The 27230-nt window shown below is 39.8% G+C and overlaps 1 long non-coding RNA gene across 1 annotated transcript; it reads left to right on the forward strand.

Annotated features, from left to right (window-relative positions):
* Nucleotides 1-689: 689 nt before the first annotated feature.
* Nucleotides 690-27212, forward strand: LOC138175733 (uncharacterized). Its single transcript, XR_011172073.1, has 3 exons — nucleotides 690-759; nucleotides 22620-22694; nucleotides 26958-27212. It is a non-coding gene; the product is annotated as an uncharacterized lncRNA (long non-coding RNA).
* Nucleotides 27213-27230: the final 18 nt, after the last annotated feature.

The raw sequence follows: 27230 nt of genomic DNA on the forward strand, positions 1-27230 counted from the left end.
AAGGGAGTGGCTGATAATAGGAGTGCTAACTCCTACAGCATTCCTTAATAACCCTTCTCTCAGGGGCCAGCGTGAAGGGGGGACAACTACCCCTACTTCTCAATGGGGTCACTCGAGGCAGGCACAGCTCATACACTCCCCTCAGGCTTCAATGGGGGCATTCCTCTATGCATTACCCAAATCCCAAATGGGTTCCCCCATGGGTACCCCTATGGATTCCCTGTGGTTTCCCCACTCACTGACCAGTGTCCACTTGCTTTATTGGGCAACAGACAAAGAAGCCATCTTGCCAACATTAAGCCAACAGGTTGACTTTAGCAATATTGTCATTCAGCACAAGCATAGTAAATATTACATTATGTCATCCCCATATCTCATGGTGCAGTCGCAATAGGACTGTCTATCACTATGATTCTAGGAATTACTATCTAGGATCCTGGGGCTATTCTGGGAGATATTTTCTAACACCTGGAAACTAAACATCACCATGGCCATGGATCCTGAGAAACTAAAGTCTAAAAAGGATAACAAAATCCTCCTTACATACATAGACATTGTGCTAAGTGCTTGAGGAGATACAAAGAAAGAGAAAACACAGTCCCTACCCACAAGAGCTGAAATCACCAAAGGTGGGGAGACCAGGAAAAGCCTCCTACAGATGGTAGAATTTGAGCTGAGTCATGAAGGCCAAAGAGAGATTTTAAGAGGTGGAGGTGAGGAGGAAGAAAATTCCAGGCATGAGGGAGAGGCAACACAAAGGTATGGAAATGAGAGAGGCCCTTCTGTCTGGATTGTAGAGTGCTGGAGGGGGAATGATATAGAAGACTGGGAATCTAAGTTAGGGACAGGTTGTAAAGTGCTTTGAAAGCTGGACAGAGGACTTTATATTTGATTCTAGAGGCAACACAAAGCCCCCAGAGTTTATTGAAGAGGGAAGGGGCAAGATGACCAGACCTACACTTTAGGAAAACCACATTGACAGCTATCTGGAAGATAGGTTGGAATGGGAAGAGACTTGCAGCCGTGAGACCAATGAGAAGGCTATTGTAATAGCCCAGGCAAGAGGGGATGAGAGCCTGAACTGGAGGGCTGGCTGTGTTTGTGGAGAAAAGGGGACATAGCTGACAGATGTTATGGAGATAGGAACAAGCTTTGGCAACTGATTGAACATGTGGAGTGAGGGAGAGTAAGGAGTAGAGGATATCACCTGGTGAACCTGGGTAAAAGAAAGTGGATTTGGGAAGTTTCAGAGAGGAGTGGTATGGTCAGAGCATTATCCTTATCTAGCCCCCCTTCTAAGTCAGGCTAATTTTCCTTAAAAGTTATCAAGACCTTCCTTAGATTTTGTTGGCTCAGGAAACTTAAGGCTCAGACTGTTGACATTCTTTTCTCTTTGTTTGAGTACAAAGCAGCTACAAGGAGCTATAGGGCCCCACTATGAGGCTTGTCAGTAGTTCAGGATGGGTAACGCAGGCAAGAGAACTGCGTTCAACTCAATCAACTTGAAGCGTCCTCCATCTTTATCCTTGTTGAATATCCTTCTGCTGTGGCTAAATCTGTTTTTGTAAACCATCGACCTATGAGTCTCTCATTTTGTTCCAATATTGAACCTAAACAACCAGTGGACTGTCCTGAGTCAGAAATATAATGAATTTTATTTGTTGTGTTGACTTTGAGATTGCAATGGAACGTCTAGTTCAAAATGTGCAGCTGGCAGTTAGTGATGAAGGATTAGAGCTCAGGAGATAGACTAGGGCTAGATACATCTCTCTGGGATTATTTACATTGAGGTGATCATTGAATCAATGGTGGGCTGATGAAATCATCAAGTGATAAAAAAGAGAAGAACATTCAGGACAGAGCCTTGGGGGACATCCACAAATAGTGGGTGTTTCATGAATGAAGAACCAGAGAAAAGAAACTGAGAAGGAGCAGAAGGAGAGGACAAGGTAATTAACAATGTCGAATACTGTAAAAGTCCCAAAGAATGAGGATTAAGGAAAGGCTAGTAGGTCTGGCAACTGAGAGACCACTGGTAACTTTAGAGTTGTCTCACTTGAGTGATGAAATTAGAAGATAAATAACAAAAGCTTTGGAGGAGAATAAGAAGACAGAAAGTAGGAGAGCAGAATGGAAATAGCTTTTTCAAGTTTAGCTGAGAAGGGGAAACAAGCTAGAGTATAATAGCTAGAGTGGATGGTGGGATGTAGTGAGAATTTCTGAGGATGGAGGAGACTTGGATCTGTTTGTAAAAAGCAGAAACCAGAAGATAAGGAGATACTGAAGACTAGGGAGAGAGTGTAGGTGATGGTAGGGACAATCTGCAGGATTGCAACTGCTACAACTATAACACAAAGGAATCAAAGAAAGAGGGAAATTATCTATAGCTACAAAAACATTTATAGCAGTTCTTTCCATGGTAGCCCAGAACTAAAAATAAATGGGATATCCTTCTGTTGGGAAATGGTTAAACAAATTGTGGTATAAGAATGTTGTGCGGGGTGGCTAGGTGGTGCAGTGAATAGAGCACTGGCCCTGGAGTCAGAAGGACCTGAGTTCAAATGTGGCCTCAGATACTTAACACAAAAAACTAGCCATGTGACCTTGGGCAAGTCACTTAACCCTAATTGCCCTACTTTTCCTTTCCACAATAAAATAAAATAAAATAAAAAGACTGCAAAAAAAATATATCGTGGAAAACTATTGTACCTTAAGAATGATGAAAAGTAAAACTTCAGAGGAAGCTGGGAAGACCTCTCTTTAAATGAATGCAGTGTGGTATGAGTAAACTAGGAGAACAATTTATTCAATAAAAACATTATAGAGAAAAAAATTTAAAAAAGACTTTGAGGTGTGATAAATGCAATGATAAACCATGATTCCAAAGAAGGAAGATGAAACATGCTATTCACCTCCGATAGAGAGGATGAACTTAAAATACATAGACATAAATCTTCAGACATGGTTAATTTTGGAATGGGGGAGAGGGAGTAAGGCCATACAGCTATATATCAAGGGTTTATTTTGTGGTTTGAAAAAAGTATTCAATGGGATGCAGAGGGAGAGACAGATGAATTAAAAATATTGATAATTAAAGCATTAAGATAAAAATTTTAAAAAGAAGATAAGAAAAGGAAGTTTTTGGTGATTATCCTAACTTTGGGGGTTAATATATGAGGTAAAGTCCTCTGCTGAGAAGGAGAGAGGATGCACCATGGGAGGTGTGTGGAGAGAAGAGAATGCTTGAAACAGCTGCTGTGGTGAGGGCAATAAAGAATTGATTAAGGAGAAGCAGAAGGATTGCCTTGCTATAGTGAATTTCTAGTTGAGATGAGATAGATACGTGTCATGGACAAAATCTTCACACAGTCTTATGATTTCTTCCAGCTCTACTCAGCAACATGAAGTAGGAGCAATGGAGGTGGATGCTGGTAATAAATACAGTGTTGGAGTTTGGCAAGGTGTGATCAGCAAAAGAACAAAGAAATAAGAAATTTTAGAATAGAAGATAGAATAAAATTGAACTAGTTCAAAAAGTTGTTGAAATTGGGGTGGGAGAAGAGTATAGCCAAAGTAGAGGTGATAATTGGGTAAATACTGAGATTTGGAAAGATCAGGGATAACAGGATGAAGAATAAAGTTAGGGGTAGTAAAGCATAGAGAGTAAAATTGTAAAATCATATAAAGGAAATTCATAGTCCTTGAACTATGGAATGACTTGTATAACTGAGGTGGAGTGGAAGAGTAGGTAATGGGAGTAGAATTGATTTAGGAATTAGGAAGTTAACATTTTTGATGAAGCTTTAAGGTTTACAATTAAGTCTCCTAGTATGAGAGCAAGAGTTGAAGGTGGAGAGATATATGACTGTTAGCTAAGTACTGAAGTCATTGAGAAAGGAAGACAGTTGTCTTGGTAGATAACATCCACCAGGATCTTGACTAGGTCATAAATTTGATTTTTTTTGTTTAGTATTTTATTTTTCCCCAGTTACATGTAAAAACAATTTTAACATTCATTTTTAAAACTTTGAGTTCCAAATTCTCTGCTTTCCTCCCTCCCCACCCCCACCTCCTCATTGAGAAGGCAAGCAATTAATATGGGTTATACATGTGTAGTCATGTAAAACACTTTTCATAAGTCATGTTGTAAGAGACTAATTATATTTCCCTCCATCCTATATCACCCTGTTTATTTGATTCTTTCCTTTCACCCTGTCCCTCTTCAAAAGTGTTTTGCTTCTGACTACCCCCTTCTCCAATCTGCCCTCCCTTCTATTACCCCTCCTTTTCTCTTTTCCTCTACCACCCCCACTTTCCTGTAGGGTAAGATAGATTTCTGTACCCAATTGAGTGTGTATGTTTTCCCTTCTTTGAATCAATTCTGATGAGAGTAAAGTTCACTTACTCACTCTCACCTCCCCCTTCACTGTAAAGGCTTTTTCTTGCCTTTTTTATGTGGGATAATTTACCCATTCAACCTCCCCCTTTCTTTCTCTCAGCACATTTCTCTCTCATTCCTGAACTTTATTTTTTAGATATCATCATTTCATATTCAACTCATCTGTGCCCTTGGTATCTATATATTCCTTCTAACTGCTCTAATAATGAGAAAGATCTTATGAGTTACTAATATCATCTTTCCATGTAGGAATGTAAACATTTTAAGTCCTTATGATTTCTCTTTCCTGTTTACCATTTCATGCTTCTCTTGAGTCCTGTATTTGAAAGTCAAGTTTTCTATTTAGCTCTGGTCTTTTCTCCAGAATGCATGAAATTCCTCTATCTCATTCAATATCCATTTTTTTCCCCTCATGGATTATAATCAGTTTTGCTGAATAGGTCATTCTTGATTGTAGTCCTAGCTCCTTTGATCTCCAGAATATCATATTCCAAGCCCTCTGATTCTTTAATGTAGAAGTTATTAAATCATGTGTTAACCTGATTGTGGCTCTGTGATACTTGAATTGTTTCTTTCTGGCTGCTTACAATAGTTTTTCCTTGATCTGAATTTGGCTATAATATTCCTGGCAGTTTTCATTTTGGGATCTCTTTCAGGAGTTGATCAGTGGATTCTTTCAATTTCTATTTTACCTTCTGGTTCTAGAATATCATGGCACTTTTCCTTGATAATTTCTTGAAAGATGATGTCTAGGCTTTTTTTTTAATGGCTTTCGGGTAGTCCAGTCATTTTAAAATTATCTATTCTGCATCTATTTTTCAGGTCAGTTGTTTTTCCAGTGAGATATTTCATGCATTCTTTTGATTTTGTTTCATAATTTTTTGATTTCTCACAAAGTCACTAGCTTCCACTTGCTCCATTTTAAATTTTAAGGAATTATTTTCTTCAGTGAACTTTTGGACCTCCTTTTCCATTTGCCCAGTTCTGTTTTTTAAGGCATTCTTCTTCTCATTGGCTTTTTGGACTGCTTTTTCCATTTGGTCTAGTCTATTTTTAAGGTGTTATTTTCTTCAGTATTTTTTTTGGGGGGGGTCTCCTTTAGTATGCTGTTAACTTGTTTTTCATGATTTTCTTTTTTGTTTCCAATTTATTTATTTTTAGTTTTCAACATTCATTTCCACAAGATTTTGAGTTACAAATTTTTTCTACCCATCTTTCCCTTACCCCTACCTGAAAATAGTGAGCCTACTGAATACCCCTTTCCCCAATCTGTTCTCTCTTATATCCTCCCTCATCTCCCCCCCCACCCCAACTTTCTAGTAGGGCAAGATGGATTTCTATACTCCAGTGCCTGTATATCTTATTTCCCAGTTGCATATAAAAAGCAATTTTTTTGAACATTTGTTTTTAAAACTTTGAGTTCCAGATTTTTTCCCTTCTTCCCTCTTCACCCACCCCCAATGGGAGGATAAGCAATTCAATATAGGTTGTATATGTGTAGTTACGCAAAACATTTCCATAGTAGTTATATTGTGAAAGACTAACTATAATTCCCTCCATCCTATCCCACCCCCCACTTATTCTATTTTCTCCTTTGACCTTGTCCCTTTTCAAAAGTTTTTCTTCTAACTACCCTCTCCCCCAATCTGTCCTCCCTTCTATCAATCCCCCCTTCTATCCCCTTCACTCTTACTTTCCTGTAGGGTAAGATACCCAATTGAGTGTGTATGTTATTACCTCCTTAAGCCAAATTCAATGAGAATAAGATTGACCCATTCCCTTTCACCTTCTTGCTCTTCCCCTCCATTGTAACAGTTTTCTCTTGCCTCTTTTATATGAGATAATTTACCCTAATCTATCTCTCCCTTTCTCCTTCTCCCAATATATTCCTCTCTCTCTTCTTAATTTTATTTTTTTAGATATCATCCCTTCATATTCAACTCATCCTCTGCCCTCTGTCTATGTATGCATGTACATACATATGCACACACTCACGGATATATATTTATACACACACATACCCTCCTATACATACACACACACACACACACACATATATATATAAACATATATATATATATACACACACATATATATTCCTTTCAACTATCCTCATACTGAGGAACCTTATGAGTTACAATTATCATTTTTCCATGTAGGAATGTAAATAGTTCAACTTTAACAAGTTCCTTATGATTTTTTTCCTGTTTACCTTCTCATTCTTCTTGTATTTGAAAGTCAAATTTTCTGTTCAGCTTTGGTTTTTTCATCAAGAATGCTTGAAAATCCTCTATTTCATTGAATGATCATATTTTTTCCAGAAGCATTATACTCAGTTTTGCTGAGTAGGTGATTCTTGGTTTTAATCCTAGCTTCTTTGATCTCCAGAATATCATATTCCAAGCCTTTTGTTCCCTTAATGTAGAATGCTAGGTCTTGTGTTATCCTGATTTTGTTTGCACAATATTCAAATTGTTTCTTCCTTACTGCTTTGCAGTATTTTCTCCTTGACCTGGGAACTCTGAAATTTGGCTATAATATTCCTAGGAGTTTTCTTTTCTTTTTTTTGCTTTTTGGAGGGGGGAAGGTAGGGCAATTGGGATTAAGTGACTTGCCTAAGGTCCCACGGCTATTTTTTTTTATGTTAAATGTCTGAGGCTGGATTTGAACTCAGGTCCTCCTGACTCCAGGGCCGGCACTTTACTCACTGCGCCACCTAGCTGCCCCTTGATAATTTCTTGAAAGATGTTGTCTAGGCTCTTTTTTTGATCATGGCTTTCAGGTAGTCCAATAATTTTTAAATTATCTCTTTTGGCTCTATTTTCCAGGTCAGTGGTTTTTCCAATGAGATATTTCACATTGCCTTCTATTTTTTCATTTGTTTGGATCTGTTTTATAGTATTTTGATTTCTCATAAAGTCATTAGCTTCCATTTGCTCTAATCTAATTTTGAAGTATATACTCTTCAGTGAGTTTTTGAAATTCCTTTTCCATCTGGCCAATTCAGCTTTTTAAGGCATTCTTCTCCTCATTGGCTTTTTCGGCCTCTTTTGCCATTTGGGTTAGTCTATTTTTTAAGGTGTTATTTTCTTCAGTATTATTTGGGGTCTCCTTTAGCAGGTTGTTGACACACTTTTCATGATTTTTTTTTTCTTTTTTTGCCTTTTGGAGGGCAATTGCCCAAGGTTACACAGCTAGTTTTTGTGTGTGTGTGTGTAGTAAGTGTCTGAGGCCGGAACCGAACTCAGGTCCTCCAACTCTGGGGCCAGAGCTCTTACTCACTGCGCCACCTAGCCACCCCATGATTTTCTTCATTCTCATTTCTCTTCCCATTTTTTCCTCCACTTCTCTTGCTTGATTTTCAAAATCCTTGGGCTCCTCTATGGCCTGTAACCAATTCATATTTTTCTTGGAAGCTTTTGATAGAGGAGTTCTGACTTCATTGTCTTCCTCCCATTCCATGCTTTGATCCTTTTTGTCCCCCCCAAAAGGATTCTATGATCTGTTTGTGCTTCTTTTGCTTGCTCATATTGCCAGCCAATTACTTGACCTTTGAACTCTTGGCCATGGTAGAACGCTGCTTCCAGATTACAGAGAGCTATGTCCCAAATTACTGGGGTTTTTGCAGCTGCCAGAGCTATTAGGAGGGCACTCTCTCTGCAGCTCCCATAAGCTCTGGCACACTGACCATATACCCCAGGACCACCATCCAAGACCATGATCCAGATCCAAGCAGGTTAAAGCAAGAGTGATTACTTTCTGCATGGTTGCTTGGTTCCCCTGCGAACTGCAGGCCAGGAGCTCTGGAGGCAGCCACACAGCAGCAACTGCAGCTGCCAAGCCTCTACCACTTCTCACCCCAGGAGCAGGGGCCAGACCATGCTTTTCTCCACCCAGTTCCAACAGAGTTCCCAACTTACCTTTTACTTTCCTTTTGGTGTTTATGGGTTGAGAAGTCTGGAAACTGCCACAGCTGCTGGTGATTCACTCTCCTGAAGTCTGCTCTGGCTGCTGCTGGTCAGGGCCACCCTGGGGCTGGAACCACTTGGTTCATGTGAGACTACGCTTGGCTCCCAGCCTGGTGCGATAGACCCTTTCTGCCAGGCTGCCTTCAGTGGGAGATTTGTTTCTCTCTGTCACTTTGTGGGTTCTGTAGCTCTAAAGTTGGTCCAGTCATTTTTTTACATGAATTGGAGCTGTGCAGAGGTCCTATTTGTACTCCACTATCTTGGCTCTGCCCCTCCTTTCACAATTTTCTTGCATCATTCTCATTTCTTTTTCCAATTTTTCCTCTACTTCTCTTACTTGATTTTCAAAATCCTTTTTGAACTCCTCCATGGCCTGAGACCAATTCATATTTTTCTTGGAGGTTTTGGATGTAGGAGCTTTGACTTTGTGGTCTTCTGAGTGTGTGTTTTGATCTTCCTTGTCACTAGAGTAAGTTTCTGTAATCAGAGTTTTTTTTTCTGTTGTTTGCTCATTTTCTCAGCCTATTTCTTGACTTTTAAAACTCTTTGTTAAGGTAGTGCTGTGCTTTCAGGGTGGAGGGTACACTGTCCCAAATTTAAGGGGTTTTGTCCGGCAGTTTTCAGAGAGACTTCTAGGGACCTGTAACTTTTTGGTTCTTCCAAGTTGGTATGATCTAAAGAGAGGTATGTTTACTTCTCTCCTGGCCTGTGCTCTGGTCTATGAGTGACCACAAGCACTCTTTTTTATCCTGGAACTGTGAGGAGGGTCCCCCCCTCCACTGCTGCCGCAAGCTCTGCTGTGCTAATGCTCCTCCTCACCGCAGGACTGCCACCCAGAACTGCAACCCAGATCCAAGAATGGCAAAGCAACAGAGTCCTACCCCAGCACCAGCAAAAAGACCCCTGTAATCTCCTTCTGTCTAGTTGTTCAATCCCCTTACTATCTGTGGGCTGTTGCTACTGCCTCTATTGCTGCTGATCCAGTCACTCCCAAGGCCTGCTTCTGGTTTGCTGGGGCCTGAGCTGTGCTGGTCAGGCTTGCCGTGGACTGTGTTCCTCTCTCACCCAGGTCTGACAGACCTTTCCTGCAAATCTTCTAAATTGTCTTTGGCATCCATGGGCTAAGAAATCTGGAAACTCCCACTGCTGCTAGTGATTCCATCCCCTGAGACCTGCTTCAGGTTTGCTGAGGCTAGGTCTGTGTTGGCATGGTCTATGCTGGACTGCGCTCCTCTCTCAGCCTGGTGCAACAGACTTTTCCTGTCGATCTTCTAGGTTGTCTTGGGCTAGAAATATGCTTCATGCTGTCTTTTTGTGGGTTCCACTGCTCTAAAATTTATTTAGAGTCATTTTTTAAAGGCATTTGGAGGGACTTGGGGGAGAGCTCAAGTGAGTCCCCTACTCTTACTCTGCCATCTCCCCATACCAGGAGAAGCTGCTTGAGTAATGGGAGTAGAGGAAGATTCTAAAAGTGGCAATGGAGAAGGATTTGAATAATTTTTAAAATTTTACCTGTGTTATCACTGTCAGCCTTAGACACTGTTTATTGAATTATATTCCTGTGATATTTCAATGGATAAATAATCTCATTTATATGGACACTTTCCTTTAATGCAGATAGCAACTTACCCATATTTTTCTAATTCTGGAAGTCTTAATTCTGTGTTTCCATGGTTCCTCAATCAAGCATTTCTCTCACAGGCTGGAGGTCCTCTGTTAAGTGTTTTAACATGTTGTAGATAACAGTGCAATATTCCAGCTGTCTACTCATTATGTCTCCCACTTGCTGCACTCTCAACCCATCTCCTTTTCTAGTCATTTATGTCACTGATGATTTCTTTCATATGATTTCTTATAAACAAGTCATTGTTGATAATATACTGCAGTCTGTTTCCAACTACATGTGTCTCTCCATTGCCCTTTGGGTCACCCATAGTTCTGATTCTTCCAATATTATGGTGTTCAGTGATTTCATTATAGTGTCCAGTGATTTACATTGATATAGCATCACCAGATTAATACTGGTGTTTGAAAAGTAGAATTTTTTTCATCAGGGTATTGCTTGGGATCTTAGAAAGTACTACACATTCCCTAAATTTGATCCATCCTTCTCTCTTCTTTCCATTCAATTCTGACCCCAGGTCATTGTCTATATATGGTACCTATTGTATATGTATATTATATATATGTATGCATGTGTACATGTATATACACACATGTATGTATTATATAGAGATAGACTAACTCAGTGGGCTTCTCATACAATTGCATGTCATAATCTGACAATTTACCTCATCTACTTGTTTTGCCCTGTGTGTATGGCAAGGCTGATCCCATGTAGGTAGCTGTAGATACCACCGAGTATTTCAAGATTCCATGTAATAAGCACAATATTAACCTCTTTTTATGTGTCATGGTTTCTTTTGACAATATGGTGAAGTCTGTGGATCTCTTCTCAGAATGCTATTTTAAAATACATAGGAGATCATAAGGATCTATTTCTTCTTGATGAGTTCAAGTCACCTGACCCAGATGAACTATATCCCAAAATATGAAAATACCTGGCAAAGGTGATTACCAGATCACTAGTGATGATCTTTGAAAGAGCTTGGAGAATGGGAGGGGTGTCACAAAGCTAGAGAAAAGCAAAAGCTGTTCTGTTTTTTCAAGAAGAGAGATGGGAACAGAGTCTGAAAACTGTAGGTCAGTGAGCTTAACTTGGATTTCTTGCAAAACTCTGAAATCTTTATTAAAGGGATGGTTAGTGAATGTGTAGGAAAATAAACAATGACCACAAAGAGCCAGGGTGACTTCCTTAAGACCAGAAAATTCCAGCTTGGCAAAGAACTGCTGGGTGGAATATAAAAGCTGGGGGAGCCAGCCCTTATCTATCCATGATAGAGCCAACCCCTCTCCATCTTGTACCCAGACATGTGGTCCTGGACTGGGTTTTGTTATTAGGAAGATTGCTTCCCTTTCCTCATTCTCTTTGGCTTGTTAAAACCCCTACTGTATTTATAGCAGCTCTTTATGTGGTGGCAAAGAATTGGAAATTGAGGGGATATCTATCAATTGGAGAATGGCTGAACGAGTGGTGGCATATGAATGTAATGGAATACTATTGTTCTATAAGAAATGATGAGCAGGAGGAATTCAGAAAAACCTGGAAAGACTTACAAAAATTGATGCTGAATGAAGTGAGGAGAACCAGGAGAACATCATACACAATATCAGAAACATTGTGTGATAGTTAACTGTGAATGACTTAGCTCTTCTCAACAATCCAAGGATCTAAGACAATTCTGAAAGACTCATGATGGAAAATGCCATCCACATCCAGAGAAAGGACTGTGGAGTCTGAATGCAGATTAAAGCATAACTATGTTTACTTTTTTGCTTTTTGTTTTTCATGGTTTTTCCCTTTTGTTTTCTTTCTTCTTTCACAACAGGACTAATATAGAAATATGTTTATATGATTGCACATGTATAATCTGTATCAGATTGCTTAGTGTCTTGGGGAGGGAGGATGAGAGAGAGAAAGGGAGGGAGAAAAAAATTTGGAACTCAAAATTTTATAAAAAACGAATGTTGGAAACTATCTTTATATATAATTGGAAAAAAATACTATTTAAAAAAGCCCTACCATGGCATTCCATGGGCAATTTTATTCATAGTATAGGTTATAACATATCTGGGTCTCCCCAAAGTATATAATAAAAGAGAGCACAATATAAATTGGACATAGAACAGGTAGCTTATTACTACAGGGAGAAATGTTAAACAGAGTCACAGCACATATTAACACAACTGTTTAAACGAGAGTCAGTAACTTATAACTGTTATTTCTGTTGGGAGGCTGGTAGTTAAGCCTCATTAGGACATAAATCGGTTTTAAAGGCTGCTAATTAGCAGTTTGCATTTCACCTAGGCTCAGGCCGATCAGCTCTGCTGGTTAACCAGGGCAGGCTTTGCCTCCCTTCTGGCAGTGGCCCTTCTCTCCAAGTACACTGACGTGGTTTCCAGGGATTCTTCCTATGTCACCATTCATCTCTTGCTACGTCCAGGGACATCACAGCTGCCACACTCACAGGACTTTCTGGCCTTTTGGAATTCACATGGTCACCATTAGTCCTGGGCATACTTACCCTGGGTTACTCCTTTATCTACAGTCAGGAAAGAACAAACACAAAAGAGAGAGATAGCCATGTGGTACAGGGCATAGGGTGTTGGGCCTGGAGTCAAGAAGTCTTAAATTCAAATGCCACTTCAGATACTTACTAGCTATCTGACCCTGGGCAAGTCATTTAACCCTATTGGCCTCAGTTCTTCATCTGAAAAATGAGTTGGAGAAGAAAGTGGCAAACCACTCCAATATCTTTGCCAAGAAAACCCCAAATGGGGTCACAAAGAGGCATAACTGAAATGACTGATCAACAGCAACAAAATGGTAGCTCACATCATACATGTAACATCATCATATGATATTAGAGCTCAAGGGACCTTGGAGATCTAACCCAATAGTTTTATATTATAGATGACTAAAGTAATACACAAGATTAATGTGACTTGTCTCAGGTCACCCTGTAGTTTAGTGGCAGAGTGAGGATTTGATGCAGTCTCGGTTTAGGTTTGATTATCTTAGAATGGTGTATTTATTAAAAAATACCAGCTTCTTTTGTCCTGATGGATATAAAATAGCATTGTTGCTGTTCAGCCTTCATTTTTGAAGAGGACCAATGACATCATGGGGGTGATGTCTTGACTTGCATGTGAATTGGATTTAAGTGGTAGAGTCGCACAAAGTCAACAGACTCTTCTAGAGTTATAAAAATCCAGCGACAAGACAAAAGTCAAGATGACTGCCAGTGGCCCAAAATGCAGTGGGGTGACTTTGGTATCTTCAGGGTCTGACCAAGCTCTAAGCCTTCTGGGTGCCTGCTTCAGCTGCCTTCAGTTCAAAACAATGGGCTGAGCAAATGAAATTGAATAGGAACAAATGTAAAGTCTTATATTTGGAATTAAATAATCAATTGTTCAGTACTAGATGGGGAATAATTGAAAGAATTCTGGGTGTTTCACTGTAGTGCAAGATAAGAGCACAGTAAGTGAAAGGCAACCAAAACAAAGGCCTAATTCAATCAATCAATCAATCAGTAAACATATATTGTTGTTCAGTTGTATCCAACTCTCTGTGACCCCGTTTGGGGTTTTCTTGGCAGAGATACCGGAGTGGTTTGCCACTTCCTTTTCCAGCTCATTTTAGAGATGAAGAACTAAGGCCAACAGGGTTAAGTGATTTGCCCAGGTACACATATCTAGGAAGTGTCTGAGGCTGGATTTCAACTCAGGAAGATGAGTCTTCCTGATGTAAGGCCAGGTATTCTATCCATTGCACCTCCTAGCTGCTGAACTTTCCTTACTCATATTCAAATTAGGGACAAATGTTTGTCTTGAGTCCCTATTATCTTGAGTCCCTATTTACAGATCAGTAAACAAATCAAGTGGAAAATCATTTAATTAAGACACAATAACAAAGCAAATGTAGAAAAATCAAGCAATAATATTATGCCCCCCATACACAAATGTGTCTGGTCTACCACAGATACTGGTGCCTATGGGAGAGGTAACAATTCTCTAGGAATTTCAGATTCTGAAAGAATAATTGCATGGCTAGAACACCTATCAGACCTGAGTTTCCTGGCTGCATCACATGGCTAACAGCTGGACCTTCTTGCTTCTCTCCACCTCTTCTATAAACCAGTTACCTTGGAGAGCTGAGAGTTTCCCAAAGGGCACTGGAAACATGGGGGGGGGCAGTAATAACCTTGGGTGCTATTGTGGGGGTGTTGAATAAAAATAAGGGGGCAGTGAAAACCTAAGGAAAAAAGAGAGAAAATTTTGAAAAACCCATTCATACATGTTTCATCTGTTGTGTAACAGAGTTAAAGTCATAGTGATTACGTTATTTTCCAAATAAGCACACAAAATGCAAGTTATAAAGGATCAGTGATCAAGTCTGCAGATAGGTCTTAACAAGCAGGTGTTGGCAGGTGAACATGCAGTACATTGTTGGGAAGTCCAGCATACCCTGGCAGGAATATGTGTCTTGTAAGGACTGGTTTACAATATGTTCCTCTATGGTTACATGATGCAATATTGTATCATCAAAATTTCAATGCAAGAAAACCCATACAAATTTACAGTAAGTTATTAAATTTAAGATGTATCATTTTTAAAAATACATTTCATATTTTTTTGAAATGACACAAATTTCCAAAAATCATTAAAGAGTTAAAGAAAGATTTCCAGGGGGCACCAATTAAAATTTTTTTGAAGGGAGTGATAGGCCCAATAAGTTTGGGAACCGCAGTACCTAGACTGTCTTTCTGCAGTTACTACTTTCTACATCTGCCACTCGGAAGCTTTGCCTTTTATTTCTGCTCTTTGACTCAAAACTGCCATTTGTTGCTTCAGTACTGAAGAGCTGCTGCCATCTGCTGAAGCGCTTGTCATCTGCCATTGGAACCTCTCCTTTTTTCAGGGGAGTGTTATCCCTCTGTCAGTATGAGCCTGCCTTGGGGCTCATCAGTGCATGTTCCACTCTGTAAGCCAGGCTTACCCCACACTTAGCTGACATGCTAAGAGGTCACCAAGGTATCCTGCTTAGTCATCCTCCTCACATAACTGTCTCTGTCCTCACTTGTAGCTGGCTTAGGGCGAATGGATTCCTTTTATCTCTAAACTGCCTCAATATCCGGACTACATGTCTCTGACCAGGTCTGGATCTCCTCCTAAGTCTTTGTAAGGCTGTGGATAAACCCATTCATTTACCTTTCCAGCTCCCATCATGCTTCAGGCTATGCAAATTGACTTGAAGCTTTGATAATTCTCAAGTAGGCACTAAGCCACCCTGGGGTCAAGCTAACGACTTCTGCCTTGCCTTTCTCCACCAAGGCAAAGCTCCCCATGTTGTTGTTATCATTGGGTATATTGATGTTCCTGTGCATAGTCTGAAGGGTTCCCAGGATAGAGAGTGAGACTGGGCTGTTAACATTTTCCAGTTTAAGAGCACAGGATGCATTTCAGCTGGATCCTCTTTGTAACAAGTTCCTTGAGCGCAGAATCCATGTCATTTTTTACTTTGTATCCCTAGCACCTAACACAGTGCCTAGTACATAGTTGATTGATAATAGAGACCTTTTCACTGAATCAGAAACAAGTTGAAAAACAATTTCTTTTTCAGTCAATCTAGAAAAGTAAGTTAGGTTTGTCAGAGACAGAATTTCTCCCAAGCTCTTACCTTACAAATACCTATGTAGTGATTGGGCTAAGGGTCATCCTACTGTCTTGGAAGGTTTTGACTTTTTGGAGAAGTCTTTCTTGATGTAAGTATAACCTGGATATACCTAGCAGGGAAACACCCTGAGGGGCTTTTGGAGTATGATCAGATTGCCTGATATAAAGACCTCTTCATCCCCTACCATGTGATGCTGGTAAACCTCCTTTGATCAACTCTATGGTTGCTATGGCTTGAACTGTTGGGTCCTGTGGGGATTGTCTCCACTAACTGAAACAGAGGACCTACAATGAAGAAAAGAGACAACCTTCCCACCCCTACTCCCAGACCCATTTTTTTAGAACTGGGGTAGAGGAGGGAGAGCCAGGGAAGGAAAGTCGTGCTCCATTCACCAGCTGAGTTCTTGGCACCTAAGCTGTAGGTGAGCTGTGACTTGGCCAAGGGCACAAAGTCATAAGTAGCAGGTTTTCTGACTTCAAATTCAGAGTTATTTAAAAAAAAAACTTTTGTGAAATGACCTCTAAAACATTGCATAGTCTAACCTTCAATCTAACTCAATGGTGTTCTTATTTGATCTTCATAATCTATTTTGAATTGTAGCTGCTTTTTGCTCTATTAAGCCTTCCAACAGCCTTTGGGTCAAAAGCAAGAAAATTCTATCTTTTCCTGATCCAATGGAGAGAAATGTTTAGGAAGAGCAAGGGATAGCCATTTGCCAGCTTGTGTGCCCCACTGGTATCCTCATGATTTTAAGAAAAAGGAAAACTGCCTGAACATTGGGCCAACCCCATGTGATGAACGTACAGGAGTCTGTGAAGAAGGGCTGCACAGGATTTACGTGCAGGGATCAGTTACAGCCTGCCTCACTAGAGAGAACATCCACCCAACTGATAACAGAATCGTCTCTATTTCAGGGTATATGCATGGTCCAGTGGAAAGAGACAGGGGGCCAAAGGAGCTGGGGTGGAATCCTAGCTCTTTTGCTTGCTGGCTGTGTGGCTTTGGGTAAACCATTTAGCCTTAGTTTCTTCAAGTGTAAAATGAAGGGGTTGGACAAGATGACAACTGAGGTTCCTTCTGGTTCCAAATTTATCATTCTCATTTTAGGGGTGGGTAGTCATGATGTTGGGGGATCAGGCAGAGCCCACAGACTTTCTGTAGCTGGTGTTATAAAGACTGGCTTTAGACAAATCTAGGTGTTGTGCTTGTTTCAAATTTGTTTTCCTTGGCTAGATTTTTTTTTTTTACAATTGGTTGTACAGTGGTCAGTTCTAATATTCTAATAGGCAGGGACAAATCATTCTATTTATGTTGTAACTTACTATTTCTGGAAGTTGACATTTTCACTTCTGCAGGGTGGGACTCCCATATGAGCTTGGGCACTGTTAAAAATGGCATGAATTTCCTGGAGAACCAGAGACACTCCCCAGCTCTGGCTAATCTTTTAAAAGATTCACTGTTGCACGTGAAAAATTCACAGACAAGCAAATGATGAATTGCAGAAGGGATTTTAGATATCATTTAGCTCAACTCCCTTATTTTAAAGATAAAGCAAATAAAATCCAGAGAGGAGAGACTGGCACAAGCTCACGACTACAAGTCCTACCTACCTCATGGGCTTTTTTCCCCCCGAAGAGCCTAGAATTAAGGTATTTGTTTCAGCAGTCAATTAATTTTTAATAAGCACTCATTAACTTGTTGTTTTAGTTATGTTCAACTCTCCATGGCCCCATTTTGGGTTTTCTTAGCAAAGATACTGAAGTAGTTTTCCATTTCCTTCTTCAGCTCATTTTGTAGATAAGGAAACTGAGGCAGAGTTAAGTGACTTGCCCAGGGTCACACAGCTAGTAAATGGCTAAGGTCAAATTTGAACTCATGTCCTCCTGACTCTAGACCCAGTGCTCTGACACCACAAAGCTGCGCTATAAAAAACTTACTCTCAATTAATAAATCAAATGTTCAACAGCATTTAAGTGGATATTATTTGCTATCCTAGGGATACAAAGATAAAAAAAATTGTACCTGACCTGAAGAAGCTTATATTCTTTCAAGGAGGACAATATATACATAATAAGAATATGCAAAATATATACATAATAAATACAAGGTAGGGGGAGAAGGTATTAGGAACTAGAGAGTGGGGTGGGGAATAAGGAATAATTTCAGGTAAAAAGTAGGGTTTGAGCTGAGTTTTAAAGGAAATCAAGGATTCTAAGAGCAGATATGGAGATGGGAAATAGAATGCTATGCTGGAGGGACAGAAAAGAGGCCAGTTTGGTCTCTTAACTAATTAAAAAATTAAGCATTTGTCAAGTGCTTACTATCTGCTACACTGAGAATGTGAAGCCAAAATTAAATAATACCTGCCCTGAGGGAACTTACATTCTCCTGGATCTATGCAAAAATTTATTAAACATATATTAGTAATATAAATATATGCATAAAAGTATTTGCAATTCAATTCATTTATTAAGAGTTGCCTGGGTAAAGCACATTTTTCTGTGACCTCTATCTAGTTCACATGGTTACAATAAGGGGCCAATCTAGTCAATATCATGGATCTGTCTTTCATGTAGACAACTTTAGCATTCACTCTCATGATCAGTCATCTTAGGACTGTGTGCACAGAGAATCATAAGAAGGACCAGGTCACTGTGTGGATATCTCTACCCAAATCCATCACAACAATTAGAAAAATGCTTAAAGAGAATCAAACAGTGGTGATCGCTTTTGCTAAACTGCCCTTTCTTCTCTTACTTGTCTTTGTAACAAAGATTCTTTCTCTAGTATAGGGAAGAGGGAAAATTCTATTCAGAAAGATTGTAACCTCCTTGAGGGCAGGAATTGTCTTTTGTCTCTTTTTGTATCTCCAGGTCTTAGCCTAGTACCTGACAAATTCTAAGCAGTTAATAAATGTTTGTGGATTGATTGGCATAAAAACAATTCTTTATATTTTATTAAAAAGGGTTTCCAATGCAAATCAGCCTTTCCTCTTGCAATTTATGATCTTGACTAAAGCCTTGAGAGGTTAAGTAGCTTACTCAAAGTGGCAGAATCAGAGAATTAGAAAGATCAGAGGTTTGACTTGAATTCTACTCTTTCAGGTTTTGGGGGAAGTTTTCCTTATACTATACCACCTTCATAGGGATGTCTATCTTCATAAAAGGACTATAAGGTGTCATCACAGTACTGATTTCCCAAAAATGCTGTTATCCATAAAAACACAAGATTAAAAATAATAAAGGGCAACCAGATTATGATCTGGACAGAATATTGGAGTCCATTGAGTCTAAATCCCTCGTTTGTTTTTTTTATAGATGAGGAAACTGAAAAGCAAAGAGATGTGCCCAGGGACACACACTGGAGCAGGATTCAAACTCCAGTCTTCCTGAAGTTAAGTCCAAAAATAATGATGATAAATATTTATAAAGCACTTCCTGTGTGCCAGGCATCATGATCCGCACTTTATAAATATCATCTCTTGTGATCCTGGGAAGTAGGTGCTATTACTATCCCCATTTTACAGCTGAGGAAACTGAGGCAGGCAGCGGTTAAGTGAGTTGCCTAGGCTAGGCAGAGCTAGTGAGTGTCTGAGGTCAGATCTGAACAAAGATCTTCCTGACTCCAGGCCCAGCACTCTCTCCGCTGTACCACCTTGCTGCCTCTTTAAATAGCGGGTTTTTTTCATAAGGGGAGTATAATGTTTCACATCCTTAGTACTGACTCCTCCACTATGGCAAATCAATGGGGACTGGGATGTATTGACATAGCAGCTTCTTTCATTTTAAGTACATGCTCTAAATCCACAGAAGCCTGGGTACGCTCCCTTTCCATCTCAGGTACTCCAGTAAAAAGCAATCTTCCCTCCTCTGTAGTCTTACAGAGCTTATACTTTCTTGTAATTTAGCTACCTGAGCACATTTTACCTCCCCCTCTAGGTCCTAAGCTCCCAGAGGATTACAGGCTGTGTCTTTTCTTTCATTCCTTCAAGACTCAAATATTTGATGGATTTAATTTTAAAAGATTTGGTACAGGAATAGTCATGAAACTTCCTCTAAAAAGAAAAAAAAGAACTCCCAACCATTTATTCCATCCTATTCCCTACCCCAAACCCAGGTGTCTGCCTTGGTTCCTTCTATTTGTGTGTTTGCCCCGAAACTGTGTACCAAGGGATTTCAATTTCCAAGAGCTGTGAAAGCCATTTATTGCAGTCCAGCTTCTGGCAGTCTCACTCTCCTTTCAGAGGCAGCCGATGATGTTATTTGTTTTTTCTACAAGCAACTTACTTTCTCTGGTATTTCTCAGAAGACTTTACAGTTTCCTGTTGGGTGGGAGTTTGACCTTCTGGATTTCAGTTAGCAATGTTTTCCCACTCTATTTTAAATACACAGAAACATGGTTCTCCCTCTGACTGGATGGCTCACTCTAGAACCTCTATTTAAGGATTGTTCCTAGGGTATTCACTTCTGTTTTCCACCAAGTGTAATCTGCACTCCTCCATCGGGATTTCTCTCCCCACCCCTTTTAGCTTCGTTCTCCCACTAGAACGCAAGTTTCTTGGGGGCAGGGACTGCCTTTCTTTTTGCTTCTGTTTGTATCCCAGCACTTAGTACAGAGCCTGACTCAGTAGTAAGTGTGGTCTTCAGCTTTCCCATTCCTCTAATTGTCCTAGTATTTAGAGGCAGCTAGGTGATCCAATGGATAGAGCGCTGGACCTGAAATCAAAAACACCTGGGTTCAAGTCGCTTGTTATTCATCTTCCACATTTGTAAAACATGGCTAATAATAGCACTTCTATCTGAGGGCTGTTGTAAGAATTAAGTGAAATAAGAGTTATGAAGTGCTTTGCAAACCTTCAAGTGCTATATGAATGTCAGCTCTTATATTATTATTGTTGCAGTATTTTTTAAAAGATTGTATTAAGTGAGTCTAGAAATACCAGAGGTTTTAGAGCACTCTTAAATTGAGGATTGTGGACTGGAAAAACCTGGCATTCAGCAACACTGTGTTCTGAGAAGCTTGTTACGCCTATAACTTTTCCTCCTCTTTATTTTTAATGACAACTTTTGTCTTAAAACATCTGATAAATCTCTGTCATACTGACATACTTTTAATTGCACATTGTCCCCTAACAATTGCCTATGCAGCAGTGACTACCCCGGCTCCCACTGCCTGGAAACCAGGTGTGGTTTGTTTCACCCCTCCCCCAGGGTTCTCTGGTAGACTTAAGGGGTTTGGGAGTGTCTAGGCCAGGGGTGGGGAACCTGCATTGCAGCCTTTTGAATGAGTCCAAGTTTTACAGAACAAATTCTTTTATTAAGGGGATTTTTTTTCTGTGAAGTTTGGATTCAGTTAAAGGGTCACACTTGAGGACCTAGAGGGCCCATGTGGCCTCAAGGCCAAAGGTTCCCCACTTAGGGTCTCTGCCACCACTGATGGTGTTGCCTCAAGTGTAGTGGGGGGGGGGTATCCCTTGCACCCCAGTTCCATTTAGCCACTTACAGTCAAATTAGTTTTTACAAAAATATATTTCCTTCAAAGGTATAGTAACAAGTACACAAATATGCCCCCCAACTCATGGGGCATCATTCCCCCTTGCACCACTGCATCATCTGGGGAGGGGATGGAGTTTAGTTCCTTTATATCATAATCCTAAATTTCAAGTCCACACCCTACTCCCCCACTCCAGGTTCCCTGTGGGTTTGGCTGGCTACAATGTCTTGTCTAGAATCCCAGCTCTGAGGTCACCCTGGCTCAGGCCTGGGTTCAGAGGGAATTTCACAGCCTACACCTAGAATGAATGAAATGGAACCTCCAGACACCTCAGGCCCCTATCTCAGGGACAAAGGGTCTTAAAAGGGAAGGAAGGAAAGGTAGTCCTTTCACCTCAGCTTGCTGTGGGTGAACCTTTACCATTCCTGGCTGTTGTATAGGAAAGAGAGGGCCCCAGGCCAAATTTTAATTTTAAAAGACACCGCCTGTTCTGGCTAGGCAGCCAGTCCAAAAAGGCCACTCCTACCCATGTGGTAGGTGCCTCCATGCTAGGTGGGCTGGCAATGCTCCAGAGTCTGCACTATAATGAAAACAGCCTAAAATCCTGGAAGGGGAGGAAAGAGGATAAGTATTTATATACTGCCTACCATGTTCCAAGCATTGTGCAAGCTCTTTACAAATATTATCTGACTTGATCCTCACAACAACCCTGGAAAGTAGGTGCTATTATCCTCATTTTATAGTTGAGGAAACTGAGGCAAACAGAGGTTAAGTGACTAGCCTAAGGTCACACAGCTAGTAATTATTGAGGCCAAATTTGAACTCAAGTCTTCCTAATTCCAGACCCAGTGTTTTATCTACTGTGTCACCTAGCTGCTTCCTCAACAGTTTTAGCTAATAATGTCAACAATTGATAATACGAAGACAAAAGATGAAGCATCAAGAATGTCAGGTTAGGGGTGCTAAAGCAGAGAGGCAAATTTGATAACCTTGGCATCACTGAGACTAGGTAGGATAAGATCAGGGATTAGTAAGTATGTAGCTCTGAATGGTAATACAATGTTCAAAAGGAAAAAAAATAAGTAAAGAAGAATGCATTAGCTTGGTGTATATCTAGTCAGCTGTCTATTTCTCTATGTGGTGCACAAAACAGTTTTTAGTTGAATTTTTAAAAGTGTTCAAATCACACCTGACATACTAGCTGCGTGACCTTGGGCAAGTCACTTAACCCCAATTGCCTTGCCTTCCCCTCCTCCAAAAAAAAAGTGTTCAAATCCACTTTTTTTTTTTTAGTATATATAGTTTTAGGATAAATTTATGCAATTATTTTTCAGGATATACCTAAATTTTTTTCCTTTCAAAGAAATCTTTTATGAGAAGTTATGGCCTATGGACTTCAAAACACAAAACAGAAGAGAACAATAAGCTATATTGAATTAGAATGATTGTTTTCATCCCACAGCCCCTCTGCCCCCTTTATGAATTAGCGGCTTCATGATGTGACCCAGCAGCTAAGCCCAGCTACTCCGGGAAGTAGGTAAGTAACCTGCTGGGAGGAAGAAGGGAAGAAGGCCACTCAGTAGTGTGTATGAATACATGTGTGTGTTTATGTGTATGTGTACACTTTTAATACATATGCTCATTTCTTCTTTTTCTCTATTAATCATCAAAACAACTCACAGATAATTCTAAACAATTAAAAGGCAAAAAAGCCACACAAACCCCAAACCCACAATTCATTTTCTCTTAAGTAGTCTCTTGATATTTCTTTCATTATTCAGATGTGATTTGGGACTTTTATATTCACAAATGTAAGTTATACAGTTTTCAAGGGAATTGTTCTGCTTTAGTTTTTTAATAACCTTTTTTTTATGAAGGGCTTAAAATGCCTGGCATATTGTGGGCACTGTTTAAATGTTTATTTCCTTCTCCTTCTTGATTCCTTTTGTTTTTGGTATCACCTTGATTTCTGAATATGTCCTTCCCCCTTCCCCTACCTAGCCAGCAACTCTTGGTAACACAGAAAAAGAGAAAGAGGAAAATCAGTAGTAGATCAAAGCTAATTAGCACATTACCCATATATTCACTCTTACAAAATTCTATCCCTTCACTTCTGCAATGAAAGGAGGGAAATTCATTTCCTCAATTCTTGGAGGTGGGGCAGGCTTGGTCATTATAAAAAAGGTGTGTGTACCTCAAAGCCCCTCTAAGGCTTGGAGACTGGTTGAAACTACCCACTTAGGGGCTAGAAAGGTCGACTAAACAAACAGAAGGGACAAAGAGCTTGCCGTTGTCTTTGGAATTGTCTCTAGTGCCTTTTGGTCAGCCAGTCTTTTACACTGGAAAGTGGAAGAGATAATAGGATTTGAATACTTGAGAATACCAAACTGAGCTGTTTGGTAATTACCAGGCAAATGACCATTAATAGGTTGATAGTCCAGCCTTCAGAGATTAAAATTACTGGAGAAGAAAATCATCATCATAAATTATAGTGAGGTCTCTGAAGAAAGGACCAAAGATCCTTGACTGGGAAGAGGAATCCAAAAAAAAGAATAAGCTTGAAGGTGTTAGCTAGCTGGCAGGATCTTGGTCTTTGTTAAAAAGAACTTGAAACTTGGGGCTGAGAATGTCTTCCAATGGAGAAGACAGGCCTCAGTATCCAACTGCCAGGTTGGGACAGACTCGATCACTTTCCTGGCTGCTCTTTCCTGGTGTATAGCCAATTGAATGAGACTATTTCCACTCATGTGGTGGAAGAACACGAGATGTCTCCTCTCAGAAATGATGTGGCTCAATGTTAGGAGATACGGGCATGTTCCAGGAAAGCCTCCATTATACTCCATAGAAACAAGATAAGACATAGGTTTTTTGCTTCCCTACCAGGGAAGGGTATCTACCTATCTTTTCTAAATGAGCTAGAAAAAGCTATTGGGTGTTGAACAGCAAGCTAGTACCTGCTCTTCCCTTGAAGAGAGAGCCCAAGGACTTGTGCACTATGTCCAGTGAAGTAGCATTTCGGCATGGGGAGAAGAGTGCAGTGTAGGCCCAGCTAGATCTATGTGATATCATTAGGAGACATCCTGATCCTACAGCATCAGAGGCATGAGTTATCCTATGCCCTGACCACATGTTTTCCCTACAAGTCTAACTGCCCTCCCCACACACACATCCTGACCACTCATATTCCCTATTTGAGATCTTCTCCATAAACATGCCTTGATATTCCTAGATATTCCTTGAATGTATGCTTCCTCACATGTTAGCTATGTGTACCTGCCCTGTGTATTAATATTGTATGTATATGTGGAAGTATGTGCCCTAGATTTATGGGGGGAAATGGCTACTTTCCTTACTGTGCTATTTCATGAAATGCCTTTGCTTTGAACTAATTTGATCGTCACAATAACCCTGTGAGGTAGGTGCTATTATGATCCCCATTTTATAGTTGAGGAAACTGAAGAAGACAGAAGTTAAATGACTTCCCCAAGGTCATACAGCTTGTGAGTATTTGAGGTCAGGGCTTCCTAACTCTGAGTCCAGAATCCTATCCACTGTGGCACCTTGCTACCTAAGGAAAAATAACTGTCCAGTCAAAACTTGCAAAGCACTTGGCATATAGGATCTCACTGGATCTCACTGAAGGGGTTACTACTCTTTGGTGCCTGTGCCTTAAGATCTTCATCATTTGGAAAATGCTATCTAAATCCAGAGAAAGAATTACAGAGTCTGAATACAGATTGAAGCATACTGTTTGTTCTCTCTCTCTTTTTTGTTTTGTTTTGTTTCTTCTTTCTCGTGGTTCATTCCATTGGTTATAATTCTTCTTTACAACATGACTAACATGAAAATATGTTTAAAATGTATATGTAGAACCTATTTCAGATTACATGCCATCTCGGGGAAGATGGAAGGGAGGGAGGGGGAGAAAATTTAAAACAAAAAAGCTTGTGGAACTGAATGTTGTAAACTAAAAATAAATAAATATATTTAAAAAAATAAAAGAAAACCATAGAAACTATGGTATTGAAGAAAAAGAAAAAATGATCATCATTTAGAAAAACACAGATAGACTTGCACAAAATAATGAGAAATGAAATGAGGAAAACCAAGAGAACACTATATACGGTAACGGCAATATTGTTTTAAGAACAACATTGAATGACCAAGTAATTTTGACTATTATAAATACCCAAATTAACTTCAAAGGACATAGGAAGGAAAATACTATTTGTATCCAGAGAAAGAACTGATAAACATAAGTAGGGTTTTACATATCTATCTACCTATCTATCTGTCTATCTGTCTATCTTTTATAAACACATATTTGTGTCTAATGGTAGCCATTTTGGGGGGGAAGGAAAAAAATTTACATGACAACTTTAGTATATATTTAAAAGGAATAGCAAGTTGTACACAACAGATTTGAAGTTTCATGTGCAATCATCTTTTTTTTTTATTCTACTGTTATGGAAATGCTTGTTTTATTCCACAAATTAAAAAACAAAATACAATTTTATTAAGAACTTTCACCAACTTCTGGTATAATCTTTTAGATTCTACTTTTCTGCCTCACAGCTCAGTTGCCTAGTTTTCTGATAGTGTTTGCATTATCCTCTCTCATTTGCTTTTTCCCTCCAATTCTCAATACTGACAGGTCTCCCAAATCTTAGGAAAAATCTTCACTCGATTTTGTCCTCTCCTTAATCTTGACGCCGCCAAACTTCTCCAATGATTGATGTAAACCTATTGCCTTCATTTCTTCACTATTTATTCTCTCTTAGACATCTGGTTTCCATTTTCTTCACTCTTCTGAAACAGGGTACTCAACAATGACCTCCAAATGCCCAGATCCAATAGCCTGTTCTTAGCCGCATTTTCTTCGAACTTTTAAGTAGATGATATTTTTTAACATCTCCATCTCTTCCTAAAGCTCTCACCTATCTTGGTTCCATGCTCAAATGGAATCATAAAATATTAGAACTAGAAGAAGACCTCAAAGGCCATCTAGTTCAACCCATACATAAATCTGAATTTCTTCTATAACACCCGGACAACTGGTCATTCAATCTTCAGTTGAAGATTTCCAGTGATTAAGCTGTCACTATCACCTGAAGCAAGTTTTTGAACCTAATTATTGGGCAATTTTTTTCTTTACATTGAGCCTAATTCTGTCCCATAGTATCTCATTGTTTGTAGCTCTTTCCTTTGAGGAAAACAGAGCAAATGTGATCCCTCTTCTGCTACCAGCACTACAAACGTTTGAAGACAGCTATTATGTTCCCTTTCTCTTTCTCAAATCTTCCTTGCTCCTGGCTAAACATTCCAGAACTAAGCACAGTATTCCAGAATACAATGTAGTCTTATTAAAACAAGGCACAATGGGGACTCTCACCTCCCTTTTTCAAGATAGCTCTGATATTCTAAAATTCACTGGTAGCTGTGGCTCTCTGAATTCAGTTCAAGATCTTATTAGCTTTTGGGGGGCTGCCATGTTGCACTGTTGATTACTGACTTCACAGCCATCTAAAACCCCCAAACTCTTCCCCCTCAATTGTTATCTTAGCCTTGTACCTCCCTCATATTGTTCTTCTGAAGTAGACTTTTTAAACTCAAATATACATTATTCTGTTTCCTCCTCTGTGACTGCTACTTTTCTGTCTTCCATCACCATCAAAGACGTCCTCCTTCCCTGCCTTTCTTCACTTCCTTTCCTACCTCAGGGAGCTCTGACCCCATCTTAGTTGTTTGACTGCTCAGATGACTGGGATGAGATGGAAATCACCTACTCTTCTCCTTTCAGGGAAATGGAGAACACTAGGCCTTGCCATCTGTTCTGCAGCTGTGTCCTAATGTGCTCCAGGCCTTACCATCTGCCCTGCCTCTCGACATTCTCAAGACTGACCTTAGCACTGTCATATAAGGACCCCAGGTCATTGCCATCAAGCCAGCTGATGCGTCCTTATATTGCTTCAGAATGGCTGTTACTTCCCTGTAAACACGGCACAAAGTTTTGTCTCTTGTGTAAGTAAACAAGTATCTATTTGTCCACTCCATATTAAACACTCTGTTTTCT

The sequence above is a fragment of the Petaurus breviceps genome, unplaced genomic scaffold (genome assembly GCF_028583685.1).
Source record: "Petaurus breviceps papuanus isolate PSGF00001 unplaced genomic scaffold, PetGlider_PUasm1.0 79, whole genome shotgun sequence".
Classification (NCBI taxonomy): domain Eukaryota; kingdom Metazoa; phylum Chordata; class Mammalia; order Diprotodontia; family Petauridae; genus Petaurus; species Petaurus breviceps.